The 24977-nt window shown below is 41.2% G+C and overlaps 1 protein-coding gene and 1 pseudogene across 4 annotated transcripts in view; both read right to left on the bottom strand.

Annotated features, from left to right (window-relative positions):
* The window catches only part of ABCC5 (ATP binding cassette subfamily C member 5), a 168255-nt gene that overhangs the window by 61136 nt on the left and 82142 nt on the right, over positions 1-24977 (bottom strand). The window lies entirely within an intron of this gene.
* LOC144223749 (heterogeneous nuclear ribonucleoprotein A3 pseudogene) lies at positions 3156-4408 on the bottom strand (annotated as a pseudogene).

Genomic DNA, 24977 nt, shown 5'->3' with positions numbered 1-24977 from the left:
AACACCTTAATCTTTGTAAGAACAGCAAGCTCAGCACTATTCTAACTTGCCCTCTTCCTGTCTCCCCTGATCCCAATAGTATCCTTGAGAAACAACAATCTTGAAACCACAGTAGCTGCGAAAACCAGAGGCCTAATAGTCACTACAGGGGCCAAAATAGATTTGGCACTATCCAAAAGCCCTTATCCTCAGATTTTTATTTATTCACTTATTTTTAGTATTATTATTTTATCTATCTGACAGTCTCTGAGTATTCATTGTCAGGGCTTATCTTTACATTACCTGATTCAAAAAACTTTTTTTTTTTTTGTAATTTAAATGTTTTAAAATTTTCTTTTTCTTTCTTTTTTTTTTTTTTTACAAATAGTTTATTGCCAAGTTCGTTTCCATATAACACCCAGTGCTCATCCCCACAAGTGCCCTCCTCCATGCCCATCACCCCCCTCCCCCCTATACCCATCAGTCTTCAGTTTGTTCTCAGCATTCAAGAGCCTCTCATGGTTTGCCTCTCTCCCACTCCTCCACTATTTCCCTGCTTCTCCCCCACGGTCCTCTGTTAAGTTCCTCCTAATCCTCCTATACATGCAAACATATGGTATTTGTCCTTCTCTGTCTGACTTATTTCGCAGCATAACACCCTCAAGTTCCATCCATGTTGCTATACATGGCCAGATTTCATTCTTTCTCAACTTAACTGGGATTTAAAGTAGTTTTCCCTTGAATTAAAATCTATTAAAATTTTCATCTCTTAATGCTGTTTTTTTTATGTCTTTTATTTTTTATTTTGAGAGACAGAGACAGAGAGTGAGTGGGGGAGGGGCAGAGAGAGAGAGGGAGACACAGAATCCAAAGCAGGCTCCAGGCTCTGAGCTGTCAGCACAGAGACCGACGCAGGGCTCTAACCCATGAACTGTGAGATCATGACCTGAGCTGAAGCTGGACGCCCAACCGACTGAGCCACCCAGGTGCCCCTTAATGCTGGTTTATAATGAGATTTTACAATTTCATCTTTGAAAATGTCTTTTCATACAGACAGGCACTGCTAAATACTGAAAATCAATTCATGAGTATATTATTTTAATTGAACATATTTATCTCTTGGAAGGCATCAGAGAATTCTATTAGACTTTTCTCTTGACATTTGCTTTTATTTATTATGTCATTACATTCAGACTAACCACTTTCAGTTGAAAGTTAGGCAAGAAGCTTTTGCAAGATACAATAAGTGGATTTGTTTATTGTGGTAAAATATATATATAACTGCCATTTTGATTTTTTTTTGAGACAATTTAGCTCAATTTTAATAAAATGTTTCCCAAGCATTCCTCTGACCAGGTACCCAGGTTTAAGTTATGAACATTGACAGTGTCCATTTATATAATCACATTTGAAGTTTTAAAGATTTAATCATTTTCTAATATTAGCCTGTTTTCTACACTGCTTATTCACATATGTCCATGAATAAATGGAATGTTGTTCTGTTACATTTATTGGTTTGTGAGTGTTTTCTGGAAAACTGCAGTATCTGTGAAGACCGATCTCCATACTGGCATTGCATGCATTCAAATATTAATAACGCACAGAGACACAGAATTAGAGCAAGAGAGCATATTCAAACACTAGCTCACACCATTCCCCTTTTTATTGCTTGTTTTGCTTAGTACTTCTGAAAACAAAAATAAGAATATCTAATTCAACATTCAACTGCCAAAGAAAGAGTAACAGCAGAGCACATACTTAAGGCTCGAATGAAATTTTAAGCACTAGCTGGTGCACAACAGTAGACATTGGTTTTTATATTTATGACCTTATCTAAAACTCTTCTCAACCAGGGTCTTCCAAGCCAAACTGTTAACTCATACCAACACGACTTATGTTGAAGCATACATATGGAATAACAGTGTGTTCTTCTGGATTTTTAAGTGAGCAAGAACTCAGACTATTTAAATTTAAATTTGGGTCTCTGGGAAGTGAGAGCTTGTACTAAGCAACTGTGCTACACTTCTACTGTAATTACATCATTAGGGATGATTTTATCCAGACTGTCCTTGGTTTTATCCAGTGAAATATACAGGGTACACACAGGAAAGCATGCCGGCCAGTTAAGGGTTCAAGAACACATGATTTTTATTCTCTTGCTTCTGAAAGCTTGTATCAAAAAAATAGATATATATTAAACCACAGAAAATAACTGAAGACTTATAGGCCTCTTGTGCTTTAAAAAGGGGAAAAGAAAAGAGCAGCCACTAATTTGCTCAGATACAGCAGGCTTAGTGGTTCTGTTACTTTGAATAGTTTTTAAGAATGATTTCTTAAGGGAAAGGGAAAACATCTACCACCCCTTTCCAGAGTTTAAACAGAGGGCAGTAGACATTCTTTACACCCAAATAAAACTATGGCAGTTCACATGTGACAAAGGTGAATGTAGAATGGAGACGATCTAAACACAGCTAGGACTCTCAGCAAAGCTAACACAATGAAATCACATGATTACATTTTGAAATAAAATGCAAAAAACCAAACAGGAATTTTGAGATTTTTTTTTCATTTGAAGGTAAATCTAATGCTATTAAATTCACAAATATGCTAATTTAAATACTCAATTCTATTTATCTAAAACACACATTGCAACATACAAATATCTATTCTCTCCACATGTCACAGCCTGTTCATTTCATGGTTTGGAAATGCGGAGAATGGATTCCCCTTAAACTGCAAGTCAGCAGGTGTTTCTTTACAGTCAACTTTAGCAAAATTCATACAAAACAGTAATTAACAATGATCTTCTTTACTTGTTAACTCACAAGGAAACACCTTCAAAACTGCATTTTGTTAAAGTTTCTGCACTAAAATGTAGAAAAAGTGAACTACACAAATATTGAAAATTAAAATATAAACTTAAAAATTCCTTAATTTTTTATTCCTGGTACCACTACCACGATTTACAGGGCAATATACCTGATGTAATGAAAAGAAAAAGACAAAGACAAAGCTACAACAGATAAAAGACCTCAGGAATGTACATCTAATTGATAGTACATTGCATTAATCAATAGCTTTTTGCAAACTGTGGCTATGAAAGTCCTGAACAAGAAGGTTTTCCTATTTAAGCTGCAGTAACTTTTCTGACTATGGATCATCATTCCTCCTGTGGCAGATTTTTACAGTTCCTCTAATGCATTCGGGACGACTGTCTCAAAGTAACCTGCAGCTTTCCTGACGACTCCTTGCTCTCTCTCCTGCTAAGAACTGTAGCCCTTTTCTTCTGAAAACTTTTAGAACCTTCTGCTACCATATCCCCCACTTCCACCACCAGATCCATAACCACCACCACAGGGACTGCCCGAGCTTCTTCCACCAAAACTGCCCCCCTTCATGGGTCCATAATTTGATTGCTGTTGTCCACTATAATTTCCAAAATCATTATAGTTCCCACCACCACCACAGTTACCACCTCCAAAATTTCCTCCTTCATTGTAACCATCATATCCTCCACCACTGCCACCATATTCACCTCCTTGCTTTCCATATCCTGGTCCACCACCACCATAGCCTCCTCTACTGCTGTAACCAGGACCACCACCATAATTGCCACCATCACCTCCAAATCCATTATATCCACCATCATCTCCTCTGTAACTACCTCTGCTGCCCCACCTCCAGCACCACAGCCTCCTCTTCCACCAAAGTTTCCACCGCAGCCAAAGTTACCACCACCTTCAAAGTTTCCTCCATGACCCATAAAGTTGCCAGATCCACTTCCATGACCTCTTTGCGATCCGGCAGACTGCAGTTCTTGCTTAGAAAGGGCCTTTTTCACTTCACAATTATGCCCATTAATGGTGTGGTATTTCTGAACAACAATTTTATCAACTGTATCATGATCATCAAAAGGTACAAAAGCAAATCCTCTCTTTTTCCACTCTGCCTGGCCTCTACAACGTCTGCGGTTTCAATCCTGCCATACTTTTCAAAGTAGTCTCCCAAATTATATTCTTCTGTATCTTCTTTAATACCACCATCGAAAATTTTCTTCACAGTTAGATGGGCAGCAGTCTTCACAGAATTCTCTTTAGAAACAGCTCCCTTTGGTTCCACTACATGCCCATTACCTGGTGTGGTCGAGCACACACTGCTGCATCCACTGCTTCCACACAAGAGTAAGTCACAAAACCAACCCCCCTGGAACATTTTGTTTGGGGGTCTCTCATCACCACACAATCTGTAAGTGTGCCCCATTTTTGAAAATGTTCTCTTAAACTATCATCTGTAGTTTCAAGTTCAAACCACCAATAAACAGTTTTCTCAACTGTTCTGGTTCCTTTGGATCATGGCACTCCTCCCCCAGGTGACAGCGGTGATGGCTGGAGTTGGGCTGGGGGTGACCGGGTGGCAGTTTTACCTCCATTTTGAGACCAGACTCGCCTCTTCCAACTCGAGTTCAATATCCATTTTGATTATTTTTAAGTGTACAATTCAGGGGCATTAGTTATATTCACAATGTTGAACAACAATCATTACTATCTCTAACATAAATGGATCTTGAAACACATAAATTTCCTTTGTATTGTATTTCATTGAGGGGCATATATAAAGCAGCTTGACATAACTTATGATTCAAACATTAGTTGTCACTGAAATTACTTTATTGCAGTATCATTTTACATTCCCACTAGCAATGTATGAGAGATCTAGTTTCTTCACATCCTCACCATTACCTGGTATTATCATTAGTTTTTCATTTTAGCCACTCCATTGGGTGTGGTTTGGTTTCTCATCTTGATTTTAATTTGCACTATCCTAATGGTTAATGATATTGAATATCTTTTCCTATGCTTATGTGCCGCTTACACTTTTTTGGTGAAGTATCTGTTCAAGTCTTTTGCCCATTGTCTAAGTGGACTATTTTCTCAGTGTTGAGTTTAGAGAATGTTTTATCTCCTGTGGATTCAAATCTTTTGTTAGATGATACACACATATTTTCTCCCTTAATAGGGCCATTTACAGAGCAAAAGTTTTAAATTTTGATCAATTTTAATTTCTTGATTTTTTTTTATTTTATGGATTGTGCTTTTTAGTGTCATTGTCTAAGAACTCTTCACCTAACCCTAGGTCATGAATAATTTCTACGTTTTCTTCTAAAAGTTTTATAGTTTGACATTTAGATCTTTCACCTTGAGTTAATTTTTGTACAAAGTATAAGATTTAGATGAAAACTCTTTTTTTCCCTATAAATGTCCGATTGTTCCAACATCATTTGTTGAAGACTACCATCTCTTCATTAAATTGCTTTTGTACCTAGTAAAAATCAGTTGACCATACTCGTATGGGTTGATTTCTGGACTCGATATCATTGACCTTTTTGATTATCCTTCCACTGATACCTCTAACTTGATTATTGCAGCTATATAGTAAGTCTTGTTTTTGTTTTTGTTTTTTGTTTTTTTGAGAGTGAGCAAGAGTGCAACCGGCCAGGGGAGAAGAGCGGAGGTAGGAGAGAAAGAATCTTCAAGCAGGTTCCACGCTCAGTGTAGAGGCCAATGGGGCTTGATCACACAACCCAGGGATTATGAACATGGATTTTAGAAGACAGCTATGGGTTCGCATGCTGATTTTGCCACCAACCTTCAACATGTTACCTAGCCACTTTGAGCTCCATTTACTCATTTTTACAATGATGCATGCACCTACCACACAGTGTTGAGAGGAATTAATGGGATAATAAAAAGTGCTTAGCAAAGTATGGGTATACAATAAACATTTAATACTTATTATCTGTATTACCAATTTATTCATCTGATAAATCTTACAGCCTACCTCAATTATGTCCTCTTTTCTTCAGCTTTCCCTGACTCGTTTATTTATTTTTTACAGTTGTTATTCTTTTTACAAACCCTTGTGTCAAGCGCTAACTCTCCATAGATCCCAGTGAGGGAGGTGCTGTGCTGCGTACAAACCCAGACCCAGACCAAGATCCAGAAGTAGCTGTCTAGGAATGGTCTAGCACCAGGTTCCCCACCGATGCGCATTGTGTAGTGACAGGTGGGGGGTGGAGGGCGGGCATGTTTCCTCTCTCCCCACTGACCAGTCCCAAGGCCCAGGCTGGAGGCTGGAAGGGGGACCCCTGAAGGGAAGGTGGGAAACTGACTACCCAAGTCCAACCAAGGCCCAGTGGTGCTGTCCTATCCTTTCACCTGAGCCAGATTCTCACTTAGAGGCATTCAGTCAAAATCTCCTGACTCTTTTAAGATCAGAAAATTTATTTCCTCCCTCCTATCTCTTCCCTGTACCTGTACCATGGCAATGGGCTGCTTCTCGTAAGCACTGCTGGAGTGTAGGCTGTCTTACTTTTTTGTATCCCTGGCCCCTAGCATAGTATAGAGCTTAGGGCTTATTATTCAAATGTCAATTAAAATATCTTCATATTGGTTCACAATCTGCATTTGTTTTTAAAGATTTTATTTATTTTTTGAGGGTTTTTTTTTTTTTTCGTTTTTTTGAGAGAGAGCGAGCCTGTGCACAAGTGGGGCAGGAGCAGAGAGAGAGAGAGACAGAGAGAGAGAGAGAGAGAGAGAGAGAGACGGAATCTGAAGCAGGCTCCAGGCTCTGAGCTGTCAGCACCAGAGCCCAATGCGGGTCTCAAACTCACGGACTGTAAGATCATGACCTGAGCTGAAATCAGACACTTAACTGACTGAGCCACCCAGGTGCCCCTAAGTGTATTTATTTATTTAAAGAGAGAGAAAGATAGTGCGCGCGTGCGCACGCGCACACACACACGAACAGGGAAGGGGAAGAGAGAGAGAGAGGGAGAGAGAGAATTCCAAGCAGGCTCCATACTGTCAGCATAGAGCCCAAAGCAGGGCTCAAACCCACAATCCATGAGATCATGACCTAAGCTGAAACCAAGAGTTGGACACTTAATGAACTGAGCCACCCCAAGCACCCCTAAATATTTTATTTTTAGGGGCAGTGGGTGGCTTAGTTGGTTGTGCATCCAACTTTGGCTCAGGTCATGATCTCTTGGCTTGCGAGTTTGAACTCCACATTGGGCTTGCTGCTGTCAGTGCAGAGCTGGCTGCAGATCCTCTGTCTCCCTCTCTCTCTGCCCCTCGCCTGTGTGTTCTCTCTCTCCCTCAAAAATAAAAAATTAAAGGGGCACCTGGCTGGCTCAGTCGGTTCAACGTCCAACTTCAGCTCAGGTCATGGTCTTGCGGTTCATGGGTTCAAGTCCTGCATCAGGTTCTATGCGGACAGTTCAGAGCCTGGAACCTGTTTCAGATTCTATGTCTCGCTGTCTCTCTGCCCCTCCCCCACTCATGCTCTGTCCCTCTTTGTCTCAAAAATAAATAAACCATAAAAAGAAATTTAATAAAAAAATTAAAATTTTTAAAAAGATTTTATTTTTAAGTAATCTATACACCCAACATGGGGCTTGAATTTACAATCCCAAGATCAAGAATCTCATGCTACGACTAAGCCAGCCAGCTGCCCCTCACACTCTGTATTATCATTTAATGCTCTGTGATACACCACTGAGGAATCTTCTTAACCATTCTATTCTTGTTTATGTTCTCCACTGTTTTGCTTAGGATTAATGGTGTAATAAACTATTATAATTTATTTTTCTTTTTCTGGATTATTTAGGATAAATTCCTAAGTAATGGGGGGATTACAGGATTAAAGAGTGTAGCTTCTAGCAATTAGACATCTATCCAGTTTGCTTAATTAACCTTACTATTGAATATATACTCCAGTATTATTGAAAAAGAGAACCATTGCTTTGCAAACTGGTCCCTGTACATGCGAGGCAAGTAGAAACTGCAGAGAGAGGCAGACCACTCCGACTGGTAGGAGGCAGGGTTAATGAGCAAGGAATTTACATGATGAGGTTTATCTTTGGCAGCCACAAATCAAGTAGAGCTCTGTACCTGCCCACCAAATCTTAAAAGTTTACATAGATGCCTTGACTGAATTTAGTCACATATACCATCCAGATGGTCTCAACAGCATATTACTATCTCAAAGCTGTGTTCTTGGGACAGCTTTCTGGGGTGGGGAAGGTAAGCAGAAGCCATAGTTCAAGGACAAGAAGGGAGGTAAGGAGCCTCTGATTGCCTACATCCAGCTCACAGGTCAACTGGCAGTAGTAGCCTCTTGACCTTCCCCAACACTCCACCCTTCAAGACCAGCTCTTATAGGGGCGCCTGGGTGGCTTAGTCGGTTAAGCGTCCGACTTTCGCTTAGGTCATGATCTCGTGGTTCGTGGGTTCGAGCCCTGCGTCAGGCTCTGTGCTGACTGCTAGCTCAGAGCCTGGAGCCTGTTTCAGTCTGTGACTCCCTCTCTCTCTGACCCTCCCCTGCTCACGTTCTCTCTCTCTCCTAGAAAAAAAAAAAACATTTAAAAAAAAAAAAAAAAAAGACCAGCTCTTATAATCTCGCATGTCCCCCTCTTCTACAGTGTGCCCTGAGTAGTTAGCAAGGGGTTTCACTAGCATGGAAGTAGCCCCTTTGGTGGCTGTCTGCCCCTCTGGAGGCAGATGCCACAGCACTTATACAGGCACATAAAAGAGAAAACACAGATTAAGACAATGATTCCCAAAGTCAGTGGTAACTTTTCCACCAAGAGCCCCATGATTCGAACCACTGATTTATTAAGTCCCCTAGGCTGGGGGTCAGATCACGCAGGGCATTTACTTGTGTTCTCATGTGATTTGATAAAGATGATACATTAGAGACTCATCATATGTAAACACACAACATTCTGTTTGGATAATGGCACAGTAATGATGCCATTAATGATGTCCAAGGCCATTCTATTTCAGAGAACAGCTATTCTCATTAGAGACATTCAGTGTTCAATAATGTCTGGCATTGTTGGCTGTCATTTTTATACTGTTCTCTAGGCAAATGGAGGGAACAAAGAAAGCAGCCAAATGATTGTATTGGTGGAAAACAGAACATACCCACCCAGTCTTGAGGAGAGGGAGGTTGGCAGCTTTGTACACACCATATGTATTGCTAGGGAGGCAGCACTGTAAGACATAAGGGGATGGACCAGCAGTGGGACATGCCAGACCAGGACCCCGCCTCTTCCCCTCCTTCAGTGTGGCATGTCCCATTTCAGGCATAGTGCATTTTGACAACAGGATCTCAATGGAGAGTAAGTAGTTACTCCTCACCCAGGGATATGAACTAACTCACCAATCCAGGTAGGACATCTCTTTGCAAATTCTAGTAGATGATATCTTTCCCAAGCATGACGGGATTTGGTATTCTCTGCAGCATAGCATGTTGGTCCACAGTAAAAAGTTGGGGCAATGGCTATTTACTATGTCTTCCAAAGCCTTACATTGTTGGGTGCCTCAGCAGGGGCCCCCGGTCTGGCATATGGGACAATAGGCTCTACTGGTTAAATATTCAAATGTATTAAAGCCTGGGAAAGTACTTTAGTCCATCTGGCCATGATGGTTTTACATATTAGTAATTTAATCTGCAGCTAGAAGACTCCATTTTTCCTTTCTACCAAACCTGCTACTTGCAGGTTATAGGGGAGAGGGAACCTCCATTCAATGTTATGTTCTTTGGCCCAGTCTTAAACATCATGACCTTTGGAATGCAACCCTTCATCACGGTCTAGTTGATGAAAGTATCTGTACATGGCATTCAGCTTCTTTAATTCCCTAATGGTGGTAGCCGGGTTTACATGGCAACATGGGAAAGCTTGGGGGTGGGCCACATACAGTGTTCACACAAATCAAAGCATATTTAGAACCCTCACTCTGACAAACGGGGCCAATATAATCAATTTCCCAATCTCTCACAAGTTGGAAACTGCAGTGGATGGCCCCAGATTCCTTTGGCAGTTGCCTTGGGTATTGTTTAGAACACAGAGAACATGCTGTTACTGCATTAACCAAATCACTGTATTTCAAGGGCAATCCAGCATCCTTGGCAATACACCATCCCATCTGGGCACAATAGTGGCCACTATTCCTATGCACACAATCTGCTATATTTACCGAAGGGCTCATACCTGTGCAGGGCACCAGCTTTTTAATTGTCAGAAGGTGTCAGGACCTTATAAACTGGGGACACGGAAGACATTGAGGACTGCCTTGAATTCTTACAGGTGAACCCAAATGTCCCTCCACACATCCTAACCAAAGGTCCACTTATAATCATCTACTTCTCAGCTTCCCATTGTCCAAGCCACAGGGTTAATTCCTTTAGAACAGTCCAACTGTTAGCACAGAGGGTTAACACCTATGGCTTGTGAGTGATCACCAGCCAAACCACTCTGAGTTCAGCCCACTGGCTGTTATACTGGCTGCTGTCTGAGAGGCTCTACCTGGAGGAGAGCTGTATATACTGCAAGGAGCTATTGCTGTATGGGGTTGTATCAAGTTTCTGCTCCCTCACAGAGCAGGGACCAAAATCCTAGGACTACTGTCTCCTTCTGTTGTCTCTGCCACAGCACCTGATCCATATCTTCTAGAGTCACAGACACATCTAACTCAAATGGCAGCCCTGCGTGGGAGATGCCTAGAGCTTTAATCTACTTCACTAGATTTTTGTCTTCTCAAAGAAGGCTTGCTGCTCTGATCCCCAGGTAGATCTTTACCTGGGTAGCATAAGGGGTACCCTGATCTTTACCAAGTAGATCTTTACCAGGTAGCATAAGGGGTAAAGGCACTCTGTCGGGTGGGGGATAAAAGTCCTCTAAGACTTCCAAATCTTTCCATAGGCTTGTAGCTCCTTCACATTCTTAAAGGATAGAAAGGCTTGCACCTTATCAATACAGCTTCTAGGATAATGCCCATCTTGACTCCCAAAAACTTTGTGGCAGTCCTTGGGCCTTAAATTTTCCAAGGGCACACTCCTATTCTATCCCTTACAGATATTCCAGCAAAATCTACAGAGTGCCCTACGGCAGAGGCCAGTCTTCACATCTTAACATTATATCATCAATGTAATGGGCCCATTTTACTGATGTAGGGAAGAACAGGGACAGGTCTCAGGCTACCATCCCATGACCTTGTGGAGCTGTGTATGTGTAGCCTTGGGGAAGCACATGAAAGGTCCATTATTGCCTCTTGCATATGAAGGCAAATCGATCTTAGTTATCAGAAACCTGTACTTGTCAGAGCCTTTTCCAGGAATTTCTTTGAAGATAAAGCACTTTTGCAGGAACATTTTTGCAAAAGCATCAGAATAAAACAATAACTGTTTGTAAATGACCAAAGACTTAAAAATGGCCATGTTTAAAGATCTGGTGAGAGTTCATTATAACAAAATTGACAAGGAAATTTGGTTATTTCTGAGACATCCTTTTTAAAATAACTAGAATTACGACTGAACCAGGGCATATCAGATTTTTAGGAATTGTGTACAATTTCTGGAACAACGTAAAGAAAGCTGAGCATTACTTATTTGACAATGCTTCCCATGAAATTTAACATACAAATTAAGCCTAATTAGTTCAATGTCTTCCTTTCACATGTACAGAGAACACATCTTTTGAGATGTTTCCAGGGGCCCTCTGAAAAATCCCAAAGTTAGTTCAAGGTCAACAAGACTTTATTAGAATTTGATTTGGGGAGAGGCACCTGGGTGGCTCACTCAGTTGAGGTTAAGTGTCTGACTTCAGCTCAGGTCATGATTTCATGGTTCGTGGGTTTGAGCCCCACATCAGGCTCTGTGCTAACAGCTCAGAGCCTGGAGCCTGGAGCCTGCTTCAGAGCCTGTGTCTCCCTCTCTCTCTGCCCCTCCCCGCTCGTGCTCTGTCTCTCTCAAAAACCAATAAACGTTTTATTTTTTTTTTTATTTTTTTTAATGTTTTATTATTTCTGAGAGAAAGAGAGACCGCATGAACAGGGGAGTGTCAGAGAGAGAGAGGAAGACACAGAATCCAAAGCAGGCTCCAGGCTCTGAGCTAGCTGTCAGCACAGAGCCCAACGTGGGGCTCGAACCCATGAACCGTGATATCATGACCTGAGCCAGTCAGACGCCCAATCCACTGAGCTACCCAGGCACCCCGAAAAAAACCAATAAACATTTTAAAAAACAATAAAAAAAAGAATTTGATTTGGGGGGAGTTTGTCATAAATATCAAAGGTTTAAAACACTTGATTAGGCTACAGACCACCATGAAACAATACTTGGTTATCCATTTTGCCAAAGTGACAGTTACAGACTTCGAAAGCTAATACAGAAAGTTACAGAGTTGTAAAAAACTTAGCTCTTTTAATAGAGAAGACTCAGTTTTCTAAAGTAAAGATAACATGAGGTGCAATAAATTATTTTCATAAAACACAGAATCTTTGTTTTCTAGGCAGATTACTTAAAAGGTAAAGAAAACCTTTCACAATCTCATCCAGAACAGACCGATAGTTCAAGAAAACTTTGTCCTTTTAGCAGATGAATAAAATTGTTTTAGTTTTATAGAAGTACATTATTGATATTTAAACTTATTTTTCCTTAAGCCAATTAAATAGAACTCTTTTACACAGTAATTCTGGCAATGCCCTGTGGAGATAGAAAAATACCACATATGCAACATATGTTCATAGACCTACAGAACATGCAGACACAGAGACCCTGTAGCTTTCATTCCAAAACTCTACCTATGAATCAGGTACTTCTCACATGGCTAAAGTTTTCTTCTTCTTCTTCTTCTTTTAATGTTTATTTATTTTTGACAAAGAGAGAGAAAGAGCGAGCACAAGCTGGGGAGGGACAGAGAGAAAAAGGAACAGAGGATCCAAAGTAGGCTCCATGCTGACAGCAGAGAGCCCAATGTAAGGCTCAAGCTCATGAACTGTGAGATCATGACCTGAGCCAAAATCAGACTCAACCGACTGAGCTGCCCAGGTGTCTCACGGCCAAAGCTTTCTGAGGCAAGGGAGCTTCTACAGCAGTCAGCATCTGTATTTTGAAAAGCCTCTTTTTCCCTATTTTTAAATTCACTCTCTGTGGGCAGTGTTTTGGTTATCTCCTGGGGTGTTTACATTTCAAAGACATGATAAGATTTACAACCCCAAGGGGCAGAGAAAGAGTATATATTTTCTCCTAGGAGTCTTTTGAGTAACTGCTATTTAGAACTTTCCTCTGTTTCAGGGATTAAACAGCCCTGGGCGTTTTGTCTATTTCACTGCCAATCACCACAATATTCTCCCCTTCATTCTCTTTGCTGTCCAGCAATTCCAAGTCTTAGATCCCTTTTTTTTTTTTAAAGAAGGCTCCATCCCCAACATGGGCCTTGAACTCAAGACCCTGGGATCAAGAGGACCCTGGGATCAAGAGTAAGTTGCTCTACCAATTTAGCCACTTCTTTGAGTCCAAATCAGGCTTTGTCACAAGTGCTCAGACCTCAATCCACAGCAGCCTACACCCTCCTAGCTCTGCAAAATCGCACACTAAGTTCTCCAACTTACTATCCTGCTCTCCCACCTAGTCTGCCAGTCCCAAAAGTGAGTAGTGGAAAACTGCACATCCTTCTCTAACTTCAGCCCTTACCCAACTTTCTGATCCAAGCTTTAGCCTCTAGTTAGTTGGGCATCAGTGGCCAGCAGCACTCCCAGGGCAGAAGCCAGCTCACTGCGGTGGGCATTCATTTCCCTTTCGCTGCAGTGTGCTATGTGTAGTGGCTCAAATATGCATCAGACCCACTGGCATTTTCAGGGTGTCCCAATACTCACATGGTGGTCCACAAGCAGCTGTTAACATACAGGCCACCACTCCCCACATCAATGTAGACAGCCAGCCAGGGATTCCCCCAAGGAGGATGCCTCTTTCCCAAGGTCATTTCTTTGGTCTCTTGGCTGGCTTACCAATTGTTGGTTTGTAAACCAGCCCCCATACATGCAAGGCAAAGAGAGAACAGAGAAAGAGGCAAACCACCCTAGACTGGTAGGTGGCAGGTTTGATAAGCAAGGGAACTTACTTACATGAGGATTTTCTTGAGTGACTACAAGATGAGTACATCTCCACAGCCACCTACCAGAATCTTAAAAGTGTATATAGAAGCCCTCAGCAGGTTCAGTCATGTATACAGTCCAGATGGTCTCAACAACACATTATTATCTCAAGGCTGTGTTCCCAGGGCAGCTTCTGGGAGAGGGGAAGGCAAGTGGGAGCCAAATTCCAAGGACAGGGGAGGGAGGGAGAGTTTACAATTGTAAGGGTCCAGTTCATCCATCAACTGGCAGGTGCATTCTCTTGATGAACCTTCTTCCCCCACTATTATTAGCTTTAGTAATTTCAGTTTTATTTTGTTGACCTAAAGCTGCCTCTATCCCACCTACTCTGGGACTTTAACAAGAAATATAAGGAGCTAGAGCAATTGTCCTTGTTTATAGCCAGACCTCATGACTAGCATGTATCTGTAAAGGCAAAACGCTTACCTGAAGATGACAGGAATGTCTGGGCAAATTAATTGATAACAAGCCAATACAGCATTTCCTATGTGCCAAGTATTGTTTCAAATACATTTTAGATACTCATTTAAATCCTCATAACAACCCTATAAGGTAGGTACTATTATTGCTCCCATTTTATAGCTGAGGAAAGGGAGGCACTTAGATTTTTTTTTAAATATTTCTTTAACATTTAATTATTTTTTGAGAGACAGAGCATGAGCAGGGAGGGGCAGAGAGAGAGGAAGACACAGAATCTAAAGCAGGCTCCAGGCTCTGAGCTGTCAGAACAGAGCCTGATGTGGGGCTCGAACTCACAAACTGTGAGATTATGACCTGAGTCGAAGTGGGACGCTTAACCAACTGAGCCACCCAAGCCCAGGCCCTCTGGCACTTAGATGTTGAGTGACAGCAGGGATTTGAATCCAGGCTCCAGAGTCCAGCTCTTAATCACTATGCTATGATCCTTTCAAAGAAAAAAAAAAACAAGCAAACAAACTATCACCGTACAAGATGACCTTAAATGTACCCTTATAAACAGCTCTCCTCTTTCTTCAGGGTGAGTATCAGATTAAAATAAACTATGACTCTCTAGCTCTGACTCTCTCAACTAACCTCATGATAAGCAAATGGTAGTTCCAAACTCAAAGTCACAAGTACATGATTACAACACTAGAATGCAACTATTTTATTTAATTGCAAAAATAAAAAATGTGCTTCCTGATTATTTTTAAACCAAAGATGAACAGATGTTTAAGACAGACACATTATAGACTTATACTGAAACAAAATAAAATTATCTTTATACCTCCCTGACAGTAACCGTACAGATGTCTCATCCTTCCAACTATTTGATTGTAGGCCTAACTTCTCCTCCTCTCTAGGCTTCCTATAAAAGCTTACCTGGCCAAGCACGCCAGGAAAAAAAGAATATGTCTGTTTAAAGATAAAAATAAACTTATCCTACCACATTAACTTCTGTAAAGTGAGTTATCAAGATTCTAAGGTTGAAAGGATTAAAAATGGAAATGAACCAAGAGAAAAGACTTAACGTATTTAGACTATAAGGGCTTGCTGTACAAGAGCATAAATTAACAGGGTAGAGAAACATGATTCAGTGAATATTGTTGGGAAAAACAAATAACAGATTAAAGATGAATTCATTGAGATCCAGGTTTCACACTGTGAAATAGTAATATTCAAGTATAATATTCAAATACAGAAATGTATATTTGGTCACTCAGAACACCAAAATACATTTCTCATATATATTTGGTCTTCATCCATAGTTACTGGATCATAGCTCTAAAACCCCTCAGCATTTCCTAGAGAGTGATAAAGGTGTCTTTTATGGTCGTAATGAAAGTGACTGTTGCACCTCACCGGTTGCTAGGAGGACCAAACATGTGATTAAAGCCCTGGAACTTCCAGTCCTGCCTCCCACCAGGCGACTGCAGGCTGAATCAGCCAATGGCCAATAACTTAGTCAATAAAGACTATGTAATGAAACTTCTGTAAAAACTCAAAAAGACTGGGTTTGGACAGCTTCCAGGATGGGGAATACATGGGGATTTCGGGAGACTGGTGCACCTGGAGATCCATGCTCTTTCCCCACACCTCGCCCTGTGTTTCTCTTCATCTAGCTGCTCATTCACATGGCTTATCATATCTTTATAAACTGATAAATGTCAGTAAGTGTCTCCCTGAATTCTGTGAGCTGCTCTAGTGAATTCAAAGAACTTTAAGGAAGAGGTTGTTAGAGTCTTCAATCTGTAGCCAGTCGGTCAAAAGTAAAAATAACAAACAACCTGGGACTGGAGACTAGCATCTAAAGTTGAGGGACGGAGGGCAGTCTTAGAGGTCTGAGCCCTTAACATGTAGAATCTGATGCTGTCTTGGGGTAGGGTCAGAATTGAGTTGAACTCTCAGATATTCTGCTGGTATCCAAGAACTGCCTGGTGTTGTGGGGGAAGGGGAAATGCCCCCCACATTGGAAATTGGCAACTCCAACATCTAAAAGATATACCATATATTAATACAGCTGGGATTAATCCCAAAAAGTTACATTAAAAAGATGAAATAAGTAGAAGAGAATTAAGTTGCTTATTTAGTTGAGCTATGGGAGGGAGATAGCCTCCATTTTCCCCCAAAGCCAGAAACTTCTCAAAGGCAAGATGGATGAGTTCAAATATAAAAAGGAAAATGTTTGCATAATGAAATTAACATTAAGGGGAAGAAGAATAAAGCTAAAGACAAGCTAACTGATATATTTCAACAGCCAGCTTTTACTGAAAAATATATGATTTTAAAAAAAAATTTTAATGGTTATTTATTTTTGAGAGAGAGGGAGACGGAGTGTGAACAGGGGAGGGGCAGAGAGAGAGAGGAAGATACAGAATCCAAAGTAGGCTCCAGGCTCTGAGCTGTCAGCACAGAGTCTGATGCAGGGCTCGAACCCACAAAAGGTGAAACCATGACTTGAGCTGAAGTCAGATGCTTAACCAACTGAACGAGCCATCTAGGTGCCCCAAAATATACAATTTTTTTCAATCTATTCATTCAGTAAGTATTTATTGGAGGGCCTACTACGTGCCAGGTACTGTTGTAGGTGCTAGAGATGCAAGAATGAACAGACCCCACATCTCTAAATCACTACCTTCATGCAGGTTACATTCTAGTATTTACAAAAGGTCAAAATCCAGAATAATCTACTAAATTGGTTCAAAAGCTTCTTTCTCTCAGCCTCTAAATTCAATGTCATGAATTGAGAAATATATTAAATTTTAAGATACAACTTTATATACTTCCAATACAAGAAGGAGGTAAGTGTTAAGACATACATAATCTGAACATTGAACTGATTTGTTTTTAAACCAGTTTTCCTTTTGCTCTTTTTTTTTTTTAATGTTTATTTGCTTATTGAGAGAGAGAGAAAGAGCAGGAGAGGGCCAGAGAGAGGCAGAGAGAGAGTGCAGAGCTTGACCTGGGACTCAATCCCACGAACCAGGAGATCACGACCTGAGCGGAAATCAAGAGTTGGATGCTTGCTTAACTAACTGAGCCACCCAGGCGCCCCTGAACATCGAAGTAATTTTAATATGCCACTGTCAGGTACTCAGGAAAGAAAACTGGTAATATATAACACTGTACATTTTCTCTGTCTTTATGACAGTAATGTATGAAGGAAAATTTTCGAAAGAAAAAAATAATTTTAATCCAATGGTTTAATGTGTACTAAAAACCTAATACAAAATAATGGCTAAACTATATTTGGTCAATTAGATCAGCTCAGTGCTGTCGAATAGAAATATAATGCAAGTCACAAATGTAATTTAAGTTTTTCTAGTAGCTACATTTAAAAAGTAAATAAAAACAGGTGAAATTAATTTCAATAATATATTTTATTTAATCCAATAGAAAATATTATCTTTTAAATACATAATCAATAAAATTGTAATAATCTAATGCTATTTACATTTTAATGTAATATATAATAAATATTACATTAATTATGTAATGTGAAAATGTAATAATAAAAATTACTAATGAGATATTTTGCACTCCTTTTTTGTACAGTCTTTGAAATCTAGTGTGTATTTTTTTTAAAGTTTATTTATTTTGAGAGAGGCAGTGTGAGCAGGGGAGGGGCAGAGAGACAGGGAGAGACCGAGAATCCTAAGCTAGCTCCAGCTCCACTCTGTCAGCAAGACCATGAGATCATGACCTGAGACAAAACAAGAGTCAGACACTTAACCGGCTGAGCCACCCAGGTGCCCCCACTGTGTATTTTTTTTAATTTTTTTTTTAATGTTTTTATTTATTTCTAGGAGAGAGAGAGAGAGACAGTGTGAGCAGGGGAGGGTCAGAGAGAGAGGGAGTCACAGACTGAAACAGGCTCCAGGCTCTGAGCTGGCCGTCAGCACAGAGCCCGACGCGGGGCTCGAACCCATGAACCGCGAGATCACGACCTAAGCGAAAGTCGGACGCTTAACTGACTAAGCCACCCAGGCGCCCCACTGTGTATTTTATATATCCAGCACATCTCAATTCAGACTGCACATATTTCAAATGCTCAGCGACATGTGGCCACAGTATTACACAGTGTGTGGAGCCCCGCAGTTCTCAAAGAGGGTGATTTTTCTTGCCCAGGGGACACTTGGCAATGTTTGGAGACATATTTGGTTGTCACAACCATTCATCCAGTGGGTAGAGGCCAGAGATGCTGCTGAACATCGTACAGTGCAGAGAACTACCCCCCACAACTAAGAATTATCTGGCCTCAAAATGTCAGTAGTGCTAAGGTAGTCCTGAGCAGCTGAACAGCTTATATCGTTAGTATTTTGTGCATGCTGACCTAGGGGGGAGTGTATTTTATGAGGCCTATTTGTTTTTTATGTTACAGTAGTTTAAATCCTTTTCAGGAGTAACTTTTAACAGTTTCTCCTGAGAAGAGATAAGGGCGCCCATTTCTCCTTACTTCTCTTGACAGGCACTGCAGATGGAAAGGCTTTCCATGGCCAGAGGACTCAGCCAGAGAGTTGACAGGCACTGCAGATGGAAAGGCTTTCCATGGCCAGAGGACTCAGCCAGAGAAAGGCCTCTGCAGCAGTCGATGCATCCAAAGGGAAAAATACTGCTTGATCCAGGAGTTGAGAAAACATTAAACAAGGAAATACTACTGCCATTTATATCTTCCTGGGGATTATGTAGCTACAAGATACTGAGCATTTTCTGTCCTACCAAGGTAATGGTAATGGGCACAGTGGGGGGTACCGGGGGAGCTAAAAGGGGTCAATGAAATCCACGTTCTGCTATGGTTCAAATAAAGGTCAGGGAAACACACAGTCATATTCATGTCCATCTGGTGAGGGAAACAAGGAACACTCGATCCATAAGCAAAGGGAGATAACTGCGTACGAGACTTCCCCTCCTCTGTGCACACTAACACCATCCCCGTGGCAGATAATCAGCACACCTATCACACAGCATGGCCACCGCTTAACTGGTTTGTCCCATCTCATTTTAACAGGCTGCCAGAGCGGAATGTCTGCTGACAGGGCAACCGTGGGTTTTCCCCTGCATGGAGGCCCCTGGGACAAGATACAAGGGGCCAGAAATCATTCTCCAGGCTGAACAATCCCTTCCTGACAGCAGGACAACAGCAGCGCAGGCTTCCTAAGCCTGGGGGCTGAGGATTCATCCAAGTTGTTCCTGAATGCGGGGATGGCAGGAATCAACTGGCAGTGCAGAGGCGCCTCTCAGCTTTCGAGGGGATTAAAGGCTGGAGCACTCCTATCTGGCACACTCCACAAAGACAGCAGTATTTAGGGGCGCCTGGGCGGCTCATCGGTTAAGCGTCTGACTTTGGCTCTGGTCATGATCTCACGGGTTCGTGGGTTCGAGCCCCGCTGCTGTCAGCACAGAGCCCACTTCAGATTTTCTGCCCCCCTCTCTCTCTGGCCCTACCCTACTCTCTCTTTCAAAAATAAATAAATAAGCTTAAAAAAGGGCAGTATTTGGGATACAATCAGAATAGACTGGCCTCAGACACTACAGCATATTCTCTCTCTCCTCTCCTTAATTCACAAGATCTTAACACAAACACAGAATGGACAGCCTCTTATAAACTTTTCTGACCCAAGTTTTTCTGAGATGTCCCTCCCCTGAAGCTGCCTTTATGACAAACATCTAGACACATAAACTCTTTAAGGTAATTCTTGTATGATCAGACTCAGGTTTCAAGAGACTCAAAATATTAAAAATTAAATCAAAAAGAAATTAAAATGTTTTTAAATTAGAGAAAAAATAAAACAGTTGACGCCTTCCCAAGACCAGCTGACTTCAGGCATTCCCATCCTCCCAACCGCCAACAACTTAAAGAAAACTACAAAGGACATGTCCTCTCATAATTCTCATTCCATCCTTACTCCAGTGGGTTAAAAACATAACCTGACTATCTCAAGCTCTTCCCTTAAGAACTTCATGAAATAGTAGTCACTTCAATCAAGAGGGATAGTAAATTCTAGAAGGCAGCCTTCACGGATGGGTTCATCCATAAAACCAATGGATGTAATTTAACACCAATACCATGGCAAATAGGTATTTTTCTGCAATTCATAGTCTAGCATTACCCAATAATTGGCAGGAATTTGAGAGCTTTTAGTTGCTTCATATAAAGCTAAAGTCCAAGGAACTTATTCAAAGTTCCTATTACAAAACAAAACAAAAAAAACAAAGTTCCTATTACACTGGGGAGTGAGATTAACTTTGTTATTACAATGATAAGGTTTCAAAGGATTAAACTGAAAATTAGTCAGGAGGGAGGAAAAGACTTACAGGAAACACCTGGAGCCCCACTGGTGGAGGGGATAGAATAAACTTTATTCCATGAGATCCAGAGCAGAGATTCTTCGTGCTGGTTACATTACAATCCCCAGGGCAAATTTAAAACAACATGGATGCTGGCACCCTACTCCAGAGACTGGTTTAATCAGTCTGGTTTGGGCCCTGCACAGGTACGGTTTTTAACGTTCTACAAGTGACTTTCATATGCAGCCTAGACTGAGATTTAGATTTAGACAGTAGAATTTTGATCTTTTGCATTTGACAAAATTTCTTCAAGACTGTTGGCATCAGCTTAAAAAAAAAAAATCTGGGTGCCTAGGTGGCTCAGTCTGTTAAGCACCTGACTCTTAATTTCGGCTCAGGTCATGATCTCACAGTTTGTGAAATCGAGCCCCTCGTAGGTCTCCGTGCTGACAGTGTGGGGCCTGCTTGGGATTCTCTCTCTCCCTCTCTCTCTGACCTTCCCTTCCCCCCAACACTTTATCTCTCAAATAAATAAATGTGTGTTGTTGTTTTTTAATCCAAAGTATAATTTGTAAATAAAACTTCCTGCCAGGGTACCTGGGTGGCTCTGTCAGTTAAGTGTCTGACTTCGGCTCAGGTCATGATCTCACTGTGAGTTTGAGCCCCATGTTGTACTCTGTGCTGACAGCTCAGAGCCTGGAGCCTGCTTCAGATTCTGTGTCTCCTTCTCTCTGTCTCTCAAAAATAAATAAACATAAAAAACAAAAACAAAAACCTTCCTTCAGCGCCTAGTACCATGCATACACCCATGTTAAATGCTTAGTATAAGATGTTAGTATAAGACGTTAGGGTTCTGTCATGTGACCCCTGTGCGGGGTACAACTGCTAACAATGGTGAGAAGCAACATAGAAGTGATGATCAGGGTAGTCTGGCTATCTTTCTAATGTGAGAATATAACATTTAAGAAAACCAAGTGTCTGCTTAACACCATATCTGCTTTGGTAAACAGAAGTTTTCATCTGATATCTAATAACAGAGCTAGGTTGATTCCTTGAAAAGCTAATTTACAAAATAATCTTAAATAATTAAAACATATGTAAGATCTAATTACCTAAATAGGCTAACTCCCTAAAGAGAGGATAAGAAGGGAAGGGACAGACAAGCTTAATTCTGCTAATTAGTGAATGTCAGTGCACCAAATTAACTTCACATTAATCTGTAATTTGATATTGACAGGTTCGATCATTGACAAAGACCTCTGAAGGCCCAGATTCCTGTTCCTGGCATTGACCTGTTTATTTTTTATTAAAAGAAAGGGAAAGAATGGTGAGACATTAAAGAAAGCATTAGCAGAAGGCTGCCTAAAAGCAGAACCAAGATTTCATTGAAAAAAAGTTTTCATTAACCATTTGTAACATCCAGATTATGCATCTTAACAAAATAAAGGCTTAGGTATTTATAACTGCTTAAAATACATTAAGCTGGTTCCAATAGTCTTCTTCCCTTTCGACAGGAGGCTCCTTCAACTCAGGCCAACAGGCTATATTATTCCCCTGAAGCAGCATTTCCTAGGAAAGCAGCAGCAGCCCTACTGCAGACAGAGTAAAAGCTCATGATCACGGCAGCAGGCCAACCTCAGGAGATCCATGGCACTGTACATTCATTTCACCGTGCAAGAAAGCCACTGGGCTCTGCACCAATAGCACTGCTGTTGTCATCTCCCGCAGAGGGCTCCAGGCTGCTATTGGAAACCAACACCTGGCGCCAAGCCAGATAACCGTATCACACACCCGTACTGAGCTTTATAAAGCTTTATGGATGCCTACAGGGAAAAGAAAAGGAGAAAAAAAAAAAAGCAGGTATTCTTACTCATCCTATCACTGACTGTCCAGAAAATCTGCTGAGTCACTGAGTATCAATCAAGAGAAAAATAATGCAGAGCCTGCAAATACTAATCTCCTTCATCCTGCTCTCCTTCTTAACAGCAAACAGACTCACAGGTAATATTCCTGACTCTGAAAACACAAGGCCATAGACAAATTCACATACCCTTAATCCGTACAGAAAATCTTTCAGGGTCAAATCTCTGAAAGTATAATGTACTAGACAAAGCTTTTTTTTTTTATTAAAAAATTTTTTTAATGTTTATTTTTTTAAAAAAATTTTTAACATTTATTTATTGCTGAGGGACAGAGAGAGACAGAGCATTAGCCGGGGAGGAGCAGAGAGGGAGAAAGACACAGAAACCAAAGCAGGCTCCAGGCTCCAAGCTTCAGCACAAAGCCGGATGTGGGGCTCGAACCCACAAACCGTGAGATCATGCCCTGAGCTGAAGTCAGACGCCTAACCGACTGAGCCACCCAAACGCCCCTTAATATTTATTTTTGAGAAAGAGACAGACAGACAGAGCGTGAGTTGGAGAAGGGCAGAGAGAGAGGAAGACACAGAATCTAAAACAGGCTTTAGGTTCCTCACTATCAGCACAGAGCTGAACGAGGGTCTCAAACTCATGTACCATGAGATCGTGACCTGAGCCACCCAGGCGCCTCAGTATGTGAACTTGTTAAAAACACTTGACAGTTATGTATTCATTTTAACATATATATTAAAAAAACAGGCAGCATAAACTTATTATTTTATTTATTTATTGCTTAGGTCAAGACTGAGCCAAAAGAAAAAAACCTAGTAGATTAAAAGAAATACTTCAAGTAAAAAAAAATTTCAGAGGACACAAGGATAAGATAAAAATCATGAAAACAGTACTCAAATTTAAAAGTCTGGGAGGGGCGCCTGGGTGGCTCAGTCTGTTAAGCGTCTGACTTCAGCTTAGGTCTCGATCTCACTGTGGGTTCGAGCCCTGCGTCGNAGAGAGAGACAGAGCATTAGCCGGGGAGGAGCAGAGAGGGAGAAAGACACAGAAACCAAAGCAGGCTCCAGGCTCCAAGCTTCAGCACAAAGCCGGATGTGGGGCTCGAACCCACAAACCGTGAGATCATGCCCTGAGCTGAAGTCAGACGCCTAACCGACTGAGCCACCCAAACGCCCCTTAATATTTATTTTTGAGAAAGAGACAGACAGACAGAGCGTGAGTTGGAGAAGGGCAGAGAGAGAGGAAGACACAGAATCTAAAACAGGCTTTAGGTTCCTCACTATCAGCACAGAGCTGAACGAGGGTCTCAAACTCATGTACCATGAGATCGTGACCTGAGCCACCCAGGCGCCTCAGTATGTGAACTTGTTAAAAACACTTGACAGTTATGTATTCATTTTAACATATATATTAAAAAAACAGGCAGCATAAACTTATTATTTTATTTATTTATTGCTTAGGTCAAGACTGAGCCAAAAGAAAAAAACCTAGTAGATTAAAAGAAATACTTCAAGTAAAAAAAAATTTCAGAGGACACAAGGATAAGATAAAAATCATGAAAACAGTACTCAAATTTAAAAGTCTGGGAGGGGCGCCTGGGTGGCTCAGTCTGTTAAGCGTCTGACTTCAGCTTAGGTCTCGATCTCACTGTGGGTTCGAGCCCTGCGTCGGGCTCTGTGCTGACAGCTCAGAGCTTGGAGGCTGCTTCAGACTCTGTGTCTCCCTCTCTCTCTCTGCTCCTTCCCCACTCATGCTCTGTCTCACTCGGTCTCTCAAAAATAAATAAATGTAAAAAAATTTTTTTTTAATAAATAAATGAAACAAAAGTCTGGGAAACATGAAAGGATAGCGAAAGTAAAGTTCATGTGGAGTCTTGAAATTTTATAAAAGTAGTAACAGCCTTCCTGTTTCTTCAAGATAAGACTCGATCACATGAAGGAAACTTGCTGTCTGGCACCTGACTTAATAAATTAGGGGACAAAGGGCACAACAGTTCTTCTCCACCTGCAGAGGAAAAGCTGGCTGCTGCCACTGCACATCCTAATGACAATTCTACTCTAACCAACTGGAAGGGTATCCCATCCCTAGAAATTTCACCAGACCACACACAATAGCTTCCTAGGTTCCTCCTCTCCCTGGGCTATAAACCATCCCTGCTCACTCCCAAGGCTTCATCTACATGGACACACTAATGACTTCAAATTTGTCTTTTCCTACTCTACTTGCCTGTGCTCGGTCTACTGATCATTTTATCTGGATGCACTCAAAACCAAAGCAAACTCATTCTCACCTCCTGAATCATCTTCTTCTCTTCCTATACATCCATTAATGGTTTTAAACTCTTACCACCAATCCCAGACCTCCCAATATGTCCTTCTCT

This window comes from Crocuta crocuta, unplaced genomic scaffold (assembly GCF_008692635.1).
Source record: "Crocuta crocuta isolate KB4526 unplaced genomic scaffold, BGI_CrCroc_1.0 scaffold70, whole genome shotgun sequence".
Taxonomy (NCBI): Eukaryota; Metazoa; Chordata; class Mammalia; order Carnivora; family Hyaenidae; genus Crocuta; species Crocuta crocuta.
The sequence above is the reverse complement of the archived record's forward strand: the minus strand, read 5'-3'. Positions and strand labels throughout refer to the sequence as shown.